This window comes from Syngnathus floridae, unplaced genomic scaffold (genome assembly GCF_059516105.1).
Source record: "Syngnathus floridae isolate MCC-2025c unplaced genomic scaffold, RoL_Sflo_1.0 HiC_scaffold_54, whole genome shotgun sequence".
Classification (NCBI taxonomy): domain Eukaryota; kingdom Metazoa; phylum Chordata; class Actinopteri; order Syngnathiformes; family Syngnathidae; genus Syngnathus; species Syngnathus floridae.
Genome location: NW_028284083.1, coordinates 229,883 through 237,500, shown reverse-complemented (window position 1 = coordinate 237,500; position 7,618 = coordinate 229,883).

Below are 7,618 nucleotides of genomic sequence, written 5' to 3'. Positions count from 1 at the left end.
GCCCGGCCTGTGTTTAAGGAGGCGGCCGGTAACTCCCTTTCTTGGATGAGACCCAACATTCGCATATTTTTCGCCCGGCCTGTGTTTAAGGAGGCGGCCGGTCCTCCCATTCTGCCAGTGTTCCTTGGACTTTGAAAATTTCAAAGTCTTTCCGCTCCGGGCTAGGGCGGGTGAGGTCGTCTCGAACCACGTGCCTGAAGGCCGCCTCGCGCCAGATGCGGCCCCGCTCTGTCGTGCGGTGTGACCGTCCAACGCGGGCATCGCTAGATTAGCCGTGGCCACGATCCTTCCACACCGCGAGCCTTTCGCCCTCGGCCGGTGTCGGTCAACGTGTGGGTGGGGGGGAAGGACGGCTGCCGGGAGCAGACAGCCGTCCCCGGGTGGGGTGTACAGTCCTTCCACCGCGGCCGCCGGGAGCAGACGGCCGTCGAGCGATTCTGCCATTGTTCCTAGGACTTTGTACATTTTAAAGACCCTCCGCGCGGGCCGCTGATCCCGCTCGGTCGCTCCGGCCTGTGTTTAAGGAGGCGGCCGGTCCTCCCATTCTGCCAGTGTTCCTTGGACTTTGAATATTTCAAAGTCTTTTCGCTCCGGGCTAGGGCGGGTGAGGTCGTCTCGAACCACGTGCCTGAAGGCCGCCTCGCGCCGGATGCAGGCCCCGCTCTGTCGTGCGGTGTGACCGTCCAACGCGGGCATCGCTAGATTAGCCGTGGCCACGATCCTTCCACACCGCGAGCCTTTCGCCCTCGGCCGGTGTCGGTCAACGTGTGGGGTGGGGGGGAAGGACGGCTGCCGGGAGCAGACAGCCGTCCCCGGGTGGGGTGTACAGTCCCTTCACCGCGGCCGCCGGGAGCAGACGGCCGTCGAGCGATTCTGCCATTGTCCCTAGGACTTTGTACATTTCAAAGACCCTGCGCGCGGGCCGCTGATCCCGCTCGGTCGCTCCGGCCTGTGTTTAAGGAGGCGGCCGGTCCTCCCATTCTGCCAGTGTTCCTTGGACTTTGAAAAGTCTTTCCGCTCCGGGCTAGGGCGGGTGAGGTCGTCTCGAACCACGTGCCTGAAGGCCGCCTCGCGCCGGATGCAGGCCCCGCTCTGTCGTGCGGTGTGACCGTCCAACGCGGGCATCGCTAGATTAGCCGTGGCCACGATCCTTCCACACCGCGAGCCTTTCGCCCTCGGCTGATGTTCAACCAACGTGTGGGGAGGGGGTTATGGACGGCTGCCGGGAGCAGACAGCCGTCCCCGGGAGGGGAGACTTCACGGCGGCCGCCGGGAGCAGACGGCCGTCGAGAGATTCTGCCAGTGTTCCTTGGACTTTGACTATTTCAAAGTCTTTCCGCTCCGGGCTAGGGCGGGTGAGGTCGTCTCGAACCACGTGCCTGAAGGCCGCCTCGCGCCGGATGCAGGCCCCGCTCTGTCGTGCGGTGTGACCGTCCAACGCGGGCATCGCTAGATTAGCCGTGGCCACGATCCTTCCACACCGCGAGCCTTTCGCCCTCGGCCGGTGTTCGCTCAACGCGCGGGCCGCTGATCCCGCTCCATCTCTCCGGCCTGTGTTTAAGGAGGCGGCCGGTCCTCCCATTCTGCCAGTGTTCCTTGGACTTTGAAAATTTCAAAGTCTTTCCGCTCCGGGCTAGGGCGGGTGAGGTCGTCTCGAGCCACGTGCCTGAAGGCCGCCTCGCGCCGGATGCAGGCCCCGCTCTGTCGTGCGGTGTGACCGTCCAACGCGGGCATCGCTAGATTAGCCGTGGCCACGATCCTTCCACACCGCGAGCCTTTCGCCCTCGGCTGGTGTTCGTCCAACGTGTGGGGAGGGGGTTAAGGACGGCTGCCGGGAGCAGACAGCCGTCCCCGGGAGGGGAGACTTCACGGCGGCCGCCGGGAGCAGACGGCCGTCGAGAGATTCTGCCAGCGTTCCTTGTACTTTGAATATTTCACAGCCGTGCTCGCACTTAGGAAATTTTCGAGCGCTGTGGCACTTAGACATTTTTCGTCAAGCGTGGCACTTAGAAATTTTTCGTCAAGAGAGGCACTTAGACATTTTTCGTCAAGAGTGACACTTAGAAAATTTTTCACTCTCTTTGTGCCTTCCAGGGTGCTGTGCAACCCTGCGTGTTGTGTTCCCACCGAGCAAGGGGCGCTGCTGGCGGCCATGACCAAGCGCTCGGCACCGGGCCCTTTCATTTTGTGGGGTAAATTATGCGCCCCCCATGCTCGTTCTGACTATATTTTGCGAAAGGGGGGTAAATCGTTGATGAGTACGCTGACTAGGGGGACCATTTAGCGTACTCTGGCGCACCTGAAGACCAAAGTTGGTACTGCACCCTCCCCCTGGTACCCCAGCCCCTGGTACCTAAAGAGGGAGAGGCCGAATTTTCGCTTTTTGGGGCCGACCGAGGGAACCAGCCGAGGCGGACACTTTTCGGCTCAAGAGCCGTTGGCACTTAGAAAAAATTCGCACAAGTTGGCAGGGCTACCAGGGGAAGAGGCCGAATTTTCGCTTTTGAAGGCCGACCGCGGGAACCAGCCGAGGCGGACACTTTTCGGCTCAAGAGCCGTTGGCACTTAGAAAATATTTGCCAAACTTGGCTTGACTTCCAGGAGAAGAGGCCGAATTTTCACTTTTGGTGGCCGACCTGGGGAACCAGCCGAGGCGGACACTTTTCGGCTCAAGAGCCGTTGGCACTTAGAAAATATTTGCCAAACTTGGCTTGACTTCCAGGAGAAGAGGCCGAATTTTCACTTTTGGTGGCCGTTATGGGGAACCAGCCGAGGCGGACACTTTTCGGCTCAAGAGCCGTTGGCACTTAGAAAATATTTGCCAAACATGGCTTGACTTCCAGGAGAAGAGGCCGAATTTTCACTTTTGGTGGCCGTTATGGGGAACCAGCCGAGGCGGACACTTTACGCTGGTTGAGTCGTTGGCACTTAGAAAATATTTGCCAAACTTGGCTTGACTTCCAGGAGAAGAGGCCGAATTTTCACTTTTGGTGGCCGACCTGGGGAACCAGCCGAGGCGGACACTTTACGCTGGTTGAGTCGTTGGCACTTAGAAAATATCTGCCAAACTTGGCTTGACTTCCAGGAGAAGAGGCCGAATTTTCACTTTTGGTGACCGACCTGGGGAACCAGCCGAGGCGGACACTTTACGCTGGTTGAGTCGTTGGCACTTAGAAAATATTTGCCAAACTTGGCTTGACTTCCAGGAGAAGAGGCCGAATTTTCACTTTTGGTGGCCGACCTGGGGAACCAGCCGAGGCGGACACTTTACGCTGGTTGAGTCGTTGGCACTTAGAAAATATTCGCCAAACTTGGCAAGACTTCCAGGAGAAGAGGCCGAATTTTCACTTTTGGTGGCCGACCTGGGGAACCAGCCGAGGCGGACACTTTACGCTGGTTGAGTCGTTGGCACTTAGAAAATATTTGCCAAACTTGGCTTGACTTCCAGGAGAAGAGGCCGAATTTTCACTTTTCATGGCCGTTATGGGGAACCAGCCGAGGCGGACACTTTGCGCTGGTTGAGTCGTTGGCACTTAGAAAATATTTGCCAAACTTGGCTTGACTTCCAGGAGAAGAGGCCGAATTTTCACTTTTGGTGGCCGCTATGGGGAACCAGCCGAGGCGGACACTTTAGGCTGGTTGAGTCGTTGGCACTCAGAAAATATTCGCCAAACTTGGCAAGACTTCCAGGAGAAGAGGCCGAATTTTCACTTTTGGTGGCCGACCTGGGGAACCAGCCGAGGCGGACACTTTACGCTGGTTGAGTCGTTGGCACTTAGAAAATATTTGCCAAACTTGGCTTGACTTCCAGGAGAAGAGGCCGAATTTTCACTTTTCATGGCCGTTATGGGGAACCAGCCGAGGCGGACACTTTGCGCTGGTTGAGTCGTTGGCACTTAGAAAATATTTGCCAAACTTGGCTTGACTTCCAGGAGAAGAGGCCGAATTTTCACTTTTGGTGGCCGTTATGGGGAACCAGCCGAGGCGGACACTTTAGGCTGGTTGAGTCGTTGGCACTCAGAAAATATTCGCCAAACTTGGCCAGACTTCCAGGAGAAGAGGCCGAATTTTCACTTTTGGTGACCGACCTGGGGAACCAGCCGAGGCGGACACTTTACGCTGGTTGAGTCGTTGGCACTTAGAAAATATTTGCCAAACTTGGCTTGACTTCCAGGAGAAGAGGCCGAATTTTCACTTTTGGTGGCCGACCTGGGGAACCAGCCGAGGCGGACACTTTACGCTGGTTGAGTCGTTGGCACTTAGAAAATATTCGCCAAACTTGGCCAGACTTCCAGGAGAAGAGGCCGAATTTTCACTTGTGGTACCCGACCTGGGGAACCAGCCGAGGCGGACACTTTAGGCTGGTTGAGTCGTTGGCACTTAGAAAATATTTGCCAAACTTGGCTTGACTTCCAGGAGAAGAGGCCGAATTTTCACTTTTGGTGGCCGTTATGGGGAACCAGCCGAGGCGGACACTTTAGGCTGGTTGAGTCGCTGGCACTTAGAAAATATTCGCCAAACTTGGCCAGACTTCCAGGAGAAGAGGCTGAATTTTCACTTGTTCTGGCCGTTATGGGGAACCAGCCGAGGCGGACACTTTAGGCTGGTTGAGTCGTTGGCACTTAGAAAATATTCGCCAAACTTGGCCAGACTTCCAGGAGAAGAGGCCGAATTTTCACTTGTGGTACCCGACCTGGGGAACCAGCCGAGGCGGACACTTTAGGCTGGTTGAGTCGTTGGCACTTAGAAAATATTTGCCAAACTTGGCTTGACTTCCAGGAGAAGAGGCCGAATTTTCACTTTTGGTGGCCGTTATGGGGAACCAGCCGAGGCGGACACTTTAGGCTGGTTGAGTCGCTGGCACTTAGAAAATATTCGCCAAACTTGGCCAGACTTCCAGGAGAAGAGGCTGAATTTTCACTTGTTCTGGCCGTTATGGGGAACCAGCCGAGGCGGACACTTTAGGCTGGTTTAGTCGTTGGCACTTAGAAAATATTCGCCAAACTTGGCCAGACTTCCAGGAGAAGAGGCCGAATTTTCACTTGTTCTGGCCGTTATGGGGAACCAGCCGAGGCGGACACTTTACGCTGGTTGAGTCGTTGGCACTTAGAAAATATTCGCCAAACTTGGCCAGACTTCCAGGAGAAGAGGCCGAATTTTCACTTGTTCTGGCCGTTAGGGGGAACCAGCCGAGGCGGACACTTTACGGCTGTTGAGTCGTTGGCACTTAGAAAATATTCGCCAAACTTGGCCAGACTTCCAGGAGAAGAGGCCGAATTTTCACTTGTTCTGGCCGACCTGGGGAACCAGACGAGGCGGACACATCACCCCGCAAGTGCCGTTGGCACTTTGAAAATATTCGCCAAACTTGGCCAGACTTCCAGGAGAAGAGGCCGAATTTTCACTTGTGGTGGCCGCTATGGGGAACCAGCTGAGGCGGACACTTTACGCTGGTCGAGTCGTTGGCACTTGGAAAATATTTGCCAAACTTGGCCAGACTTCCAGGAGAAGAGGCCGAATTTTCACTTGTTCTGGCCGTTATGGGGAACCAGCCGAGGCGGACACTTTACGGCTGTTGAGTCGTTGGCACTTTGAAAATATTCGCCAAACTTGGCCGGACTTCCAGGAGAAGAGGCCGAATTTTCACTTGTTCTGGCCGACCTGGGGAACCAGACGAGGCGGACACATCACCCCGCAAGTGCCGTTGGCACTTTGAAAATATTCGCCAAACTTGGCCGGACTTCCAGGAGAAGAGGCCGAATTTTCGCTTTTTCTGGCCGACCTGGGGAACCAGACGAGGCGGACACATCACCCCGCAAGTGCCGTTGGCACTTTGAAAATATTCGAAACTTCCATCAAACACACATCGGCTTTTTCGCCGTCGCTGTCCGGCCTGGGCACCATCGTGGCTCGGACAGTTCGTGTGCCAGCTTCCGTTGGCACTTAGAACATTTTTCAAAATAAAAATAAACAGTCCTGCACATACGTGCCGACTATATTTTGCGAAAGGGGAGTAAACCGATGAGTACACTAACTAGGGGGACCAACAGACCGTAGTGGTCTCCCCTGGTACCTAAATGCATACCCCTGGTACCTAAATGCATACCCCTGGTACCTCAGCGACTACCCCTGGTACCTAAATGCGTACCCCTGGTACCTCAGAGAGGCCGAATTTTCACATTCCGTGGCCGAACTAGGGAACCGGACGAGTCGGACACTTTTCCGGGAGAGACCCGATGGCACTTAGAAAATTTTCGCTCAAGTTGGCAGGACTTCCAGAGCAAGAGGCCGAATTTTCACATTATGTGGCCGAACTAGGGAACCGGACGAGTCGGACACTTTTCCGGGAGAGACCCGATGGCACTTAGAAAATATTCGCTCAAGTTGGCAGGACTTCCAGAGCAAGAGGCCGAATTTTCACTTTTTCTGGCCGACTCGGGGAACCAGCCGAGTCGGACACTTTTCCGGGCAAGACCCGATGGCACTTAGAAAATATTCGCTCAAGTTGGCAGGACTTCCAGAGCAAGAGGCCGAATTTTCACATTATGTGGCCGAACTAGGGAACCGGACGAGTCGGACACTTTTCCGGGAGAGACCCGATGGCACTTAGAAAATATTCGCTCAAGTTGGCAGGACTTCCAGAGCAAGAGGCCGAATTTTCACATTATGTGGCCGAACTAGGGAACCAGCCGAGTCGGACACTTTTCCGGGCAAGACCCGATGGCACTTAGAAAATATTCGCTCAAGTTGGCGGGACTTCCAGAGCAAGAGGCCGAATTTTCACATTATGTGGCCGAACTAGGGAACCGGACGAGTCGGACACTTTTCCGGGAGAGACCCGATGGCACTTTGAAAATTTTCGCTCAAGTTGGCAGGACTTCCAGAGCAAGAGGCCGAATTTTCACATTATGTGGCCGAACTAGGGAACCGGACGGGTCGGACACTTTTCCGGGAGAGACCCGATGGCACTTAGAAAATATTCGCTCAAGTTGGCAGGACTTCCAGAGCAAGAGGCCGAATTTTCACATTATGTGGCCGAACTAGGGAACCAGCCGAGTCGGACACTTTTCCGGGCAAGACCCGATGGCACTTAGAAAATATTCGCTCAAGTTGGCAGGACTTCCAGAGCAAGAGGCCGAATTTTCACTCGTTCGGGCCGACTCGGGGAACCAGCCGAGTCGGACACTTTTCCGGGAGAGACCCGATGGCACTTAGAAAATATTCGCTCAAGTTGGCAGGACTTCCAGAGCAAGAGGCCGAATTTTCGCTCGTTCGGGCCGACTCGGGGAACCAGCCGAGTCGGACACTTTTCCGGGCAAGACCCGATGGCACTTAGAAAATATTTGCTCAAGTTGGCAGGACTTCCAGAGCAAGAGGCCGAATTTTCACTCGTTCGGGCCGACTCGGGGAACCAGCCGAGTCGGACACGTTACGGCCGAACACCCGTTGGCACTTAGAAAATATTCGCTCAAGTTGGCAGGACTTCCAGAGCAAGAGGCCGAATTTTCGCTCGTTCGGGCCGACTCGGGGAACCAGACGAGTCGGACACTTTTCCGGGCAAGACCCGATGGCACTTAGAAAATATTCGCTCAAGTTGGCAGGACTTCCAGAGCAAGAG